Raw genomic sequence first — 12,233 nt, forward strand, 5'->3', positions numbered from 1 at the left:
AGTTTTCAAATTTGAAAACACTTTTTTTGTTTTCTTTTTGCTTTATTTATTTTATTTTCTTTCTACTTACAACAAAATACTTGTTGCTATTTTTATTTTTTTCCCAGTTTTTTTGTTTTGTTTTCTGCATTATTTATTTTCTTTTGTGTTTTACTTTATTTTTTAATTGTTTTTGCTTTTAGGTCAGCAAAATTATAAACTCTCTGTTAGTGCCATTAGTTTTAGAAAAATTATAAACTTTTTGTTAGTGCCATTAGTTTTCAAATTTGAATAGTTAAAATTTGAATTCTTTGAAATTTGTGTGAATCACAAGTTTGTGATTAACTTTACTAAAAAATGAACATAGATGCGCCTATAGAGAAAAAAGGTCCAGACGAATCGGGACCAATGGCCCACGTGGTTGCCCTCTTGAGAGTGTTCTTGGTGAGAACATAGTTGACAAGGAGCGAAGCGGGATTAATGGTATTACGTGGGCCAAACCATAAGATAGTAAAGCATTTCAAATGAACTCTAAAAAAGTTGAAAGTTGGCATGGTATCATAATTTCACGCACATAGCATGTGCATGTACAAAATAGACAATGGTATCATACTCGTCTGTTACAGAGTTGGCATGCTATCATCATAATAGTTGCGGGAGAAAGTCTTCACTTTTTCTTCGCTTGTGTCATTTGCTTATTGCGCCGTAACCATGGATAGTCTTCGTCGTTTATAAGGATGCTGGGGTCAGCCTTGACTTTGAGGGGAGGAATTTTATGAAACTTTTCATAATCTTCAGACATGTTTGTCTTGCCCTCCACTCCCACGATGTCCCTTTTTCCTGAAAGAACTATGTGGCGCTTTGGCTCATCGTATGATGTATTCTCTTCCTTATCTTTTCTTTTTCTCGGTCTGGTGGACATGTCCTTCACATATATAACCTGTGCCACATCATTGGCTAGGACGAACGGTTCGTCAGTGTGCCCAAGATTTTTCAGATCCACTGTTGTCATTCCGTACTGTGGGTCTACTTGTACCCCGGCTCCTGACAGATTGACCCACTTGCACTTAAACAAAGGAACCTTAAAATCATGTCCGTAGTGAAGTTCCCATATGTCCACTATGTAACCATAATATGTGTCCTTTCCCCTCTCGGTTGTTGCATCAAAGCGGACACCGCTGTTTTGGCTGGTGCTCTTTTTATCGTGGTCAATCGTGTAAAATGTATTCCCATTTATCTCGTATCCTTTCCAAATCGTAACAGTCGAAGATGGTCCCCTTGACAACAAGTACAGCTCATCAAAAATAGTGTTGTCACCTTTGAGGCGTGTTTCCAACCAACTGCTGAAAGTCCTGATGTGTTCACATGTACAGTCGTCGCATTGCTCCGGGTGTTTGGAGCGCAGACTGTTCTTGTGTTCATCGACATACGGGGTCACCAAGGTAGAGTTCTGTAGAACTGTGTAGCGTGCTTGAGACCAAGAATATCCATCCCTGCATATTATTGAGTCCCTTGCAAGCGTGCCTTTTTCCAGTCAGTCTCCCCTCATACCACGATTTAGGGAGACCTACCTTCTTAAGGCCAGGAATGAAGTCAACACAAAACCCGATGACATCCTTTGTTTGATGGCCTTTGGAGATGCTTCCTTCCGGCCTAGCGCAGTTACGGACATATTTCTTTAGGACTCACATGAACCTCTCAAAGGGGTACATATTGTGTAGAAATACGGGGCCCAGAATGACAATCTCGTCGACTAGATGAACTAGGACGTGCGTCATGATATTGAAAAAGGATCGTGGGAACACCAGCTCGAAACTGACAAGACATTGCACCACATCACTCCTTAGCCTTGGTATGATTTCTGGATTGATCACCTTCTGAGAGATTGCATTGAGGAATGCACATAGCTTCACAATGTCTAATCGGATGTTTTCCGGTAGAAGCCCCCTCAATGCAACCGGAAGCAGTTGCGTCATAATCACATGGCAGTCATGAGACTTTAGGTTTTGGAACTTTTTCTCTGCCATATTTATTATTCCCTTTATATTCGACGAGAAGCCATACTAGACCTTCATACTAAGCATGCATTCAAAGAAGATTTCCTTCTCTTCTTTGGTAAGAGCATAGCTGGCAGGACCTTCATACTGCTTTGGAGGCATGCCGTCTTTTTCGTGCAAACGTTGCAGGTCCTCCGTACACGCCCAAGAAGCCTAGCAGGTTCACGCAAAGGTTCTTCGTCACGTGCATCACGTAAATTGAACAGCGGACCTCTAGGTCTTTCCTGTAGGGTAGGTTCCAAAATATAGATTTCTTCTTCCACATGGGTGCGTGTCCCCCAGCGTCATTCGGAACAGCTAGTGCGCCGGGACCCTTTCCAAAGATTACATGTAAATCATTGACCATAGCAAGTACGTGATCACCGGTACGCATGGCGGGCTTCTTCTGGTGATCTGCCTCGCCTTTGAAATGCTTGCCTTTCTTTCTACATTGATGGTTGGTCGGAAAAAATTGACGATGGCCCAGGTACACATTCTTCCTGCAGCTTCCCAGGTATATACTTTCGGTGTCAAGTAAATAGTGCGTGCATGCGTGGTATCCCTTGTTTGTCTGTCATGAAAGGTTACTGAGAGCGGGCCAATCGTTGATGGTCACGAATAGCAATGCCTTTAGGTCAAATTCCTCCTGTTTGTGCTCATCCCACGTACGTACACCATTTTTAATCCACAACTGTAAAAGTTCTTCAACTAATGGCCTTAGGTACACATCAATGTCGTTGCCGGGTTGCTTAGGGCCTTGGATGAGAACTGACATCATAATGAACTTCCGCTGGATGCACATCCAAGGAGGAAGGTCATACATACATAGAGTCATGGGCCACGTGCTGTGATTGCTGCTCTGCTCCCCAAAAGAATTAATGTCATCCACGCTTAAAGCAAACCATACGTTCCTTGGGTCACATGCAAACTCAGCCCAGTACTTTCTCTCGATTTTTCTCCACTGTGACCCGTCAGCGGGTGCTCTCTACTTCCCGTCTTTCTTACGGTCCTCACTGTTCCATCGCATCAACTTGGCATGCTCTCGTTTCTGAACAGACGTTTCGACCGTGGCATTATAGGAGCACACCACATCACCTTCGTAGGAACCCTCTTCCTGGGGGGTCGTTGTCAACATCACCAGGGTCATCTCGTCTGATCTTATACCGTAATGCACCGCATACCGGGCATGCGTTCAGATCCTTGTACGCACCGCGGTCGAGGATGCAGTCATTAGGGCATGCATGTATCTTCTACACCTCCAATCCTAGAGGGCATACGACCTTCTTTGCTGCGTATGTACTGTCGGGCAATTCGTTATCCTTTGGAAGCTTCTTCTTCAATATTTTCAGTAGCTTCTCAAATCCTTTGTCTGGCACAGCATTCTCTGCCTTGCACTGCAGCAATTCCAGTACGGTACCGAGCTTTGTGTTGCCATCTTCGCAATTGGGGTACAACCCTTTTTGTGATCCTCTAACATGCGATCGAACTTCAGCTTCTCCTTTTGACTTTCGCATTGCGTCCTTGCATCGACAATGACCCGGCGGAGATCATCATCATCGGGCACATCGTCTGGTTCCTCTTGATCTTCAGCAGCTTCGCCCGTTGCAGCATCATCGTGCACATCGTCTAGTTCCTCTTGATGTTCAGTAGCATCACCGTATTCAGGGGGCACATAGTTGTCATCGTACTCTTCTTCTTTGCTGTCTTCCATCATAACCCCTATTTCTCTGTGCCTTGTCCAAACATTATAGTGTGGCATGAAACCCTTGTAAAGCAGGTGGGTGTGAAGGATTTTCCGGTCAGAGTAAGACTTCATATTCCCACATATAGGGCATGGACAACACATAAAACCATTCTGCTTGTTTGCCTCAGCCACTTCGAGAAAATCATGCACGCCCTTAATGTACTCGGAGGTGTGTCTGTTACCGTACATCCATTGCCGGTTCATCTACGTGCATTATATATAATTAAGTGTGTCAAAAATCATCACAGAACATCATGAATAGATAACTAAGTGACCAAATTAATAGAAGTTCATCATCACATTAAAACCAAAGTACATACATAGTTCTCATCTTCAAACGAAAATCATTACAGAACAACATAAAGCTCTGTAGAGCATCTAAAATAATTAAACCATACATTGAAACTATGTAAAACATTTCAATGCGAAAAAATGCGATCATAATCGCAACCAAGGTAACAACTGATCCAATGGCATAATGATACCAATCCTCGGTATGAATGGCATATTTTCTAATCTTTCTAATCTTCAAGCGCATTGCATCCATCTTGATCTTGTGATCATCGACGGCATCCGCAACATGCAACTCCAATATCATCTTCTCCTCCTCAATTTTTCTTATTTTTTCCTTCAAGAAATTGTTTTCTTATTCAACTAAATTTAACCTCTCGACAATAGGGTCGCTTGTAATTTCCGGTTCAACAACCTCCCAGATATATAAAATCTATGTCACGTTGGTCGGCATAATTTTCCTAAACAATAAATGAACCAATAGTTATGAAAAGATAATATATACCACATCCGAATCATAGACAAGACGAGGGCCGACGGGGGCGGATACCAAAACCATCGCACTATATAAGATGCAATAATAAAAGTAAGAAAATAATACAAGTATCTATCTAAACATACAAGTAAGAATATTTTTCCTTTCAGAAAGAAGATAAGAACAAGAGGCTCACCACGGTGGTGCCGGCGATGAGATCGGCGCGGGTGATGGACGGAGGTGAAGACGGGTACAGGGCGTGACGGACCGCTAAACCTAGACAAATATTGAGGAAAATGGAGTTTGGAGGTCGAGCTTGGAGAGGAGAAAGCTTAAGTAGTGTGGCTCGGGCATTCCATCGAACACCTTGTGTGCACAGGAGGTGAGCTAGAGCACCACCAAGCCCTCTCCCCCTCGGCTGCTAGAAAAAACAGAGCAGTGTGCTCTGCTCTTACACGAGGGGGTATACATAGGCACCTCATTGGTCCCGGTTGGTGGCATGAACCAGGACTAAAGGGCAGCCTTTGGTCTCGGTTCAAGCCACCAACCGGGACCAATGGTGGTGGGCCAGGAGCGAGGCCCATTGGTCCCGGTTCGTCCCACCAACCGGGACCAAAAGGTCCAGACGAACCGGGACCAATGGCCCACGTGGCCCGGCCGGCCCCCGGGTCTCACGAACCGGGTCCAATGCCACCATTGGTCCCGGTTCTGGATTGAACCGGGACTAATGGGCTGACCCGGCCTGGACCAATGCCCCCTTTTCTACTAGTGTATTGTGATAGTTGGTCACCCATTAACACAAAGTAATGGAGCATCGCTGGTGTAGAAATGCATGGCATAATGGCATCATCCAGCAAAACAGAACAGTACCTGACAGGCAGTTGCAAGCTTCAGGATTCATTGATGTTTGTTGAGGATTGATGACAAGTGAGACTGAGATAGATGGGATTGTACTCTTTGCATGTGCAGGCTGAGCATGTATGACAGAAATGCACTGCTACAATAATTAACTCATCACGCCACTCCTATGATTCCTACCTAGTAGATTTTCCTCACACCTCTTTGTAAGCTCTGCGTTCTACTAGCCTTCTTCTTTTTTGTTCTTATTATTGCATCACATGCTAGTTCTATTTTCCTCTCTTTTTTGAGATACGTTGCACTTCTTCACCTACATATTCATATCCTGCTTTCACGTTGCTTCCCATAAATACTCCTCTTCCTGCATCATGATATACCTGTGCGAGGAAAAGAACAAAGTACACGAGAGGGCGAGAGCATTTTGGCATAGAGTTGGCCACGTGGTGTGCTACACCATTCCCCACAAGCTTGGGGATGTGCTCTGACTCCAGCATCCACTACCACACCCAACAACTTGAATAAGATTGTTAAATCTGGGGATTTGGGGTTTTATTCGACAAAGGGGGATTTGGGTTCTTAGGGACGACCTCTTGACTCTTTGCTAGGGAGAACCAATTACAAACCCTAGACATGGGAGGCACATGGAAAGGAAAATTCACAGCCAACACCATAACTTCTGCCATTTTCCAGCATGCATCTTAGATCTCCGAATTTTGTAGAAGATCTGCGGAGGGTTTGAAGAAAAAACCAGTTTTTTTTTGCTAAGCCATATTCACCAAGTGCTTGGAGAAAGGTTTGGGTAGGCCTTCAATGCCATCAATTAAACTAGTACAATTTTTACACCGGTGTCTCGTGATTCGAAAATGGTTACTATACTCAGCTTAGTTCTATTTTTTTGTGCGAAAACTTTTGATCTATTAATCTTCAATCATGGCAGTACAATGAACATCATAAATAACAAAAATTACATCCAGATTCGTAGAACATCTAGCGACAACTACAAGCACTGAAGTGAGCCGAAGACGCGCCGCCGTCATCGCCCCTCCATCGCCAGAGCCGGGCGAAACTTCTTGAGCTCAGTTCTAGTTATCATTCACAAACAAAGAAGTATTTGTATCGTAGACCACAAATAGCTGAGTGAGTGCTATGTGGACCATTGGATATTTAAAGATTTCAATGCATTTGTTAGCATTATAACTAGCAACCTTTATATTAGTGCTTAATGATGTGGATTTAATCTATGCCCTTAAGCACTTGTATTTTTTTATTTTATTCGAACGTCTAATATTTCCTATAAAACACGTTGCAAGCATCTCAAAATTATTAATTGTTCCTTTTCAAACTCGCAAAGGCTCCCGATGAATCTCACCAACAGCTGTCTATACTAGTCAGACAAATTACTAATATTAGACAGTTAGGATTAGAGAAAGAATTATATTTAAACTTTGTGATCTCATGTTTGTCTCTCCAACTGTAAAACCTTTTTGTCGGTGATGGGCAACTGGAGGCCCTCTACCAGCAGTCCGGCGACTACGTTCGCCCTCACGGTGTGGATCCAGTCACCTGTTGGGTCGAGATGGCGCGACTACCGGGGAGAACCATGTTAGACTTTAGTCATGGCACAGATGGCGGTGTTTTTATGTCATTTCCTTGTCAAGGCATCGTTATTGCATTAAGCGTCACCTAGCCCTATCTGCTCCAGGGAAAATCCTAGATCTGGGTCTCCAAGATCTGGCGATGATGGCACCTTCGGTGTCATGGTCCCTCTTGGGGGCATCATTTTGGAGCACGTACTGACCGGTGGGCACAAAAGTGGAGGGGTGTTGCATCTTTCGCATCGAAGACAAGAAGTCTCAACGACGTGGCGCAGAGGAGTCTCGGCGTTGGGTACGTGTTGATGGATGCGGGCAGGAGGATAGCGATGTTTGGCATTGTGGTGGTGTCGATGGCAGAAAGGCATGACAAGGTCATTGCATTGCTCCAACTTGATGATGGGACAACTGGAGATGGTGGCGGCGGATTCTAGAGCATTAGCATGAGCTGCGTGTTGAGTGTCTGCTAGTCCGGTTGGTGCCGTCTTCTTTCCGGCAGGCGGTGGTGTGTGTTGATGCGAGGTCGGGTTACATCATCCAGTTTGTAGGACTGCAGTTGCCAAAAAGATGGCTTTGGGTGATCCATATATTTGTTTTGCCGGGTTCTGTTGAATAATATAATAAAAATGGTTGCGTGTATTGATGAATGCAGAGGCTGCGTGTTGTCCTCATTCTCGAAAAAAAAAGAAATGTAAAACCTTTTGCAACAAACGTATCCTAGAGATCGTTCCTCCTCTCTTGTACAAAATGGCATTCAGTTCTTGGTTAATTATGCTGATCAAAATCCAGTTGGTGAAATCGTCAAGGAAGTACTCCTCTGAGCTTGAGGCCCTGATGAGGAGAAGATCTCATGCATGGATGCTCCATGGATGAGTCCTGCCCGCCATTTGGGTACACGAGGTAGTACCACCCCTACTTCATTTGCTCCTACACTGCCGTGTCCCCATACACGTACAAGGCATTCGATCCTAGCTAGTGCTTCGGGGAGTTTGCAGGTGGACTTGATAGAGACACACACGATGTGCTTATATCGGGAGATCGAAGGAAGGAGAAAGGCGTATCCGTCCGTTCCCGTCGCTGCCAGAGCAAACAGCAAAGGGTCCACTAGGTTCATCACCAATGACAAATTTTTTGTTCGGAATTATTCCTGAGAGACCGAGTAAGTCAGTTAGGCAGGCTGTGTTTGGTGCTTACGTATATCAATACTCCTCTTGCCAAATTGACTAGTAGCTTGTACTGCTATATGATTATCTTGTAGTTACCTCATCGGCTCTGCTATATACGGTCTGGGTTGCACTGCTCTGAGGAGCCTTAATTTTTGACAGGACAGGAACTAAATATTCAACTTGGCACTGACGGACATCATTGAAGCTGAATGCCAACACTTTGCTTTTGCACAACCGCGTTGCTTTCGCTTATCAAATGTATTACTCTACTCTTTAGTTTTTCCTGGCGGTAATATATATTGTGTTTATGTGGCGTTTTTTCCTTCTATCAACAGTGGTTTAATTAACTAGATTGCAAACGAGAAGATTAAAATATGGCCAGTCAGGTATACGAGCATCTTTTTTTAACATAAATGAAGGAATATGAAGGCAATGTATCGCTGGAACAAATGTATCAATCTTTTTTTCTAGTTGGAGTATCACTAACATGCATGCATTTTGTTGTCAGCTTGGAGTGGATCATGAGCTTATTATACCCTGAACATATTACATTAGTGAAAGAAAACTGCAACAAGCTAGAAGGAGTCACTTGTGAAAGTCGACCCTGATCAAGAAGATTTGAGGTTGTTCCGACAGATTCAGCAGTACAAGAATAGAAAATACATGTTTGGGAGCCCCTACTGGTCCCTCTTCCTTTCCCCATGCTTCACATGCCTACAACTCAAAGTGGTTCTCCCTTGAAGAAACAACGAGATAACACTGGCCATGATTTTGACATGCCAGTCACTCTTGGAAGGGCGGCTTCCGTTTTTTGGAATTCCTCACTTAGATAACACTTTTCCTTCTTTCATATTCCTCAATTGGATCTAGCATGCTGTATAATGAAGGAGGAGGAGAAGGCTAGCTGCCTAGAATGCAAAGCTTAGGAATATGTCCAGGACATCTTAATTCTACTACTTGGTCACAAGGAGTGGATCGATCGAGTCAAAAAACTGAAGCAATGCATTCACATGGGCAAAGCATACATCATAAGTTCTCTCGCATCCACATAGTACTACTGCATCAAGCAGGGTCCCACATGTCATCCTCATCCAACATTTGTTAATAAAACTTGCTGGACGCAACTACCTGTTGCTCTAGGCAATCTCTGGTGTTGAAGAGATGCCATTACTAGCTGCTCCGTTTGTGCCAATAACATTCGAGCAATGAGGAAGCAGTCTAACAAACAACAGTTGTTGAAACTCCCGAGGGCTGGCCGGTGTGACTCATTACTCATGGTAATTTCCTTGCTGCTTGTAGTAATTTTGTCGATTATGTAGTGGACATGGACCGTGTCGTTTGCAAGGGTCTGAACTGTACTAGGCTAATGGTCCAGCAGGCAAGCAAAATCTCCTTGATCATTTCGATACATCTCATTTGCCGCTTTCCTCCTTATTCTCGCATTATTGACAATTGCCTTACATTGTTTTTCTTTTGAGTTATACTTTTACATGACTGCATAGATACTAATGTCCATGTTAAGATAACATTCACAATGAAAATATTATTTGGTTTATCATGTGCTATCTTCTTTTTTTTATATGTTCATACTATTTTTCTATCATTATTGCCTAATTTTAACCCCTGTGATTTACTGGGCTAACCAATTAATCCAGTTCACAATGTCAGTTGTTTTATGCATGTTTCCTGATGTAGTTGTTGGTTAGGATGGAGCCAGGAGCATCAGAGGGGGGCACGGTGGAGATACCAGGGCTCCACGCAATTCTGGATTACCGAAAAGGCTTTCGCCCCGATTTACATATAAAGCAAAGATCACCAATAATCCTGTAGAAACGCACGCCACCACAACACATGCACACATCCAAGGTAGGACACATAGGAGGTGAGCGCAGCAACACCACCCCTAGCACTAACGCCACCTTGAGGATATGAAGCCGCATATGACGAACCGTGGGCTCCAGGGCGGCGCCTTTAGCAAGGTTACGACAACGGAGCGCCGCCACCGCCCGATCTGAGAATTAGAGTTTCACCCGGAGCATCACGACGGGCAATGAGAGCCGTGACGACGCCTTCAACAAGGGAACGAGCTTCGCCGCCACCGGTCCGTCCGAAGATAGAACAGGTTTTCACCCTGGCCAACACTCACCTCCACCAAACGCCATACCCCGGCAGCCACACCACCCACATGCCCATGGCCACCAGGTAGCACCGAGCCGCGGGCTCTGCCCATGAGCACAACGCTACCACCACTAGGGTCGTCGCCCCGGCAACCAAGACCTTGACACACCCTCACCCGAAATCCGCCGCTACCCCAACCAAAGAGACAAGCGGGAAGGCCCTGGCCGGCCCCCAACGCTGAGACCCAATAGATCGGCCAAAACTGGCCTCCATTGACCATCCTGCCTCACCGGTCGCCAGATGAGCTCAGTCCTGCTGCACTGGGCGTGAGACAAGCTCGGTCCTGCGGCACCCGGCGCGAGACAACGATGGACTGCAACTGGGAAAGGGCCAAGTCTTCGACGAAAATAGCGGCTAGACGATGAGGAGAGGGATCGAAGGCCACTCGGATCGATGCCACCGCCAAAAGACCGTCAGGAGCCCCATCGACAACTGTCACACCCGCCACGACCAGCGGGTGCTGTACTACCAACGTCAAGGATGACCACGACAGTCACATACCACCTCGCCTCTCGTCACTGTCGCACCGCCTTCGATCCAACGGCAGCGACATCATTTGTTTATGCCGCCCCCGCCCTCTTGCATGTGTCCCCGACGTGGCGGTGGCGCCACCGCCTGCCATGGGTGATTGGGGGCCTCAGTCTGGGTCAAGACTCGTGTACGGGTTGAAGCTTAGATATAGCTGCAATCAGCAGCCACATGAGTGCGAACTTGAATAACCCCATCGGTTTTCCTTTGAATTCGGTCTTCTCTCCGCATCTCCAATGGAGGAAGAACATACACGGGATTAGGGTTGTGCATCGTGGGATCTGTTTTGGTGGTTTGCGTATAAGAAGAGGTTTCCAGAAACTGCGATCTTTCGTGGGATCATTTTCACGTACCACCTTAAAAATATCCGTAAGGTATTTCTCGGTAGGTCTATAGAGCCAGCCAATGCAATGATTTGTTTCCGTCACACGAACTCCAATTGGTCCCTGAATTTTTTTTCAGGTTGCGGTTACCTTTTCTCTTTGAAACAACAGCATATATATATATATATATAAATAAAAAAGATGGACCGTGTGCAAGGATGAATCGTGTCGTCATATGCTACAGATAAAAAAAACAATTATGCGTGCAGTGCAGGGTCAGGAAAGCACGACGAAAAGGAAAACAAAACGGAAAGAAACAAGCCAGGCATGCATACAAGATTGAAAGAGAAGAAGATGCGATGATGCTGAGGAACAAGTCGGGCTCCATCTTCTCCGGCATCTTCCTACTCTGCAAGAATCGCCGGTGCCGCCTGGAGGTAGTCACACGACCATTCTTCTCCAAGTCGGACGGTCGCGTCATCACACGGCCACCGCCACCGCTGATCAGCTCTCGCAGTCGCAGACCGCAGGAGACCACCCCATGGCACCACGACCCTCGGAAGGTCGCTGTAGTGGCAGCTCTCGGTACCAGCGCATCGGTCATCGCACTCCATCTCAGATACGGCCAGACCGTGCCGTTCACCGGGCGCACCCAGCTGGTCGTGATCTCCCACGAAAAGCTGCGCGAACTTTCCGAGGTCGACTTTGCCAAGTTCGAAAAGGAGCGCCACTCCGAGATCCTCGGGCCGCATCACCTCCATACCCTCCGAGTCAGCCACATTGCCCGTGAGATCATTACCGCCGCCCACATTGGCCTTGCCATCATGCAGAAGGAGAATCAGAGAGGTGGCCGTGGCGTAAACCTGGACTGGATGGAGATGCTCGACTGGGAGGTGATCGTTGTTAAAGACAAAAAGTTCCGGGTAGCAGCTATAACAGGGGTTGGCAAGATTATTGTCTACACCAGAGTGCTCGACTATTGCAACAGTGACGCCGAGATTGCTTCGTTTCTTGCCCATGAGGTAGCTAATAGTTTTCTTTAATTTTCGCGCTTTTGCTTGCA

The sequence above is a fragment of the Triticum aestivum genome, chromosome 6B (assembly GCF_018294505.1).
Source record: "Triticum aestivum cultivar Chinese Spring chromosome 6B, IWGSC CS RefSeq v2.1, whole genome shotgun sequence".
Lineage (NCBI taxonomy): Eukaryota > Viridiplantae > Streptophyta > Magnoliopsida > Poales > Poaceae > Triticum > Triticum aestivum.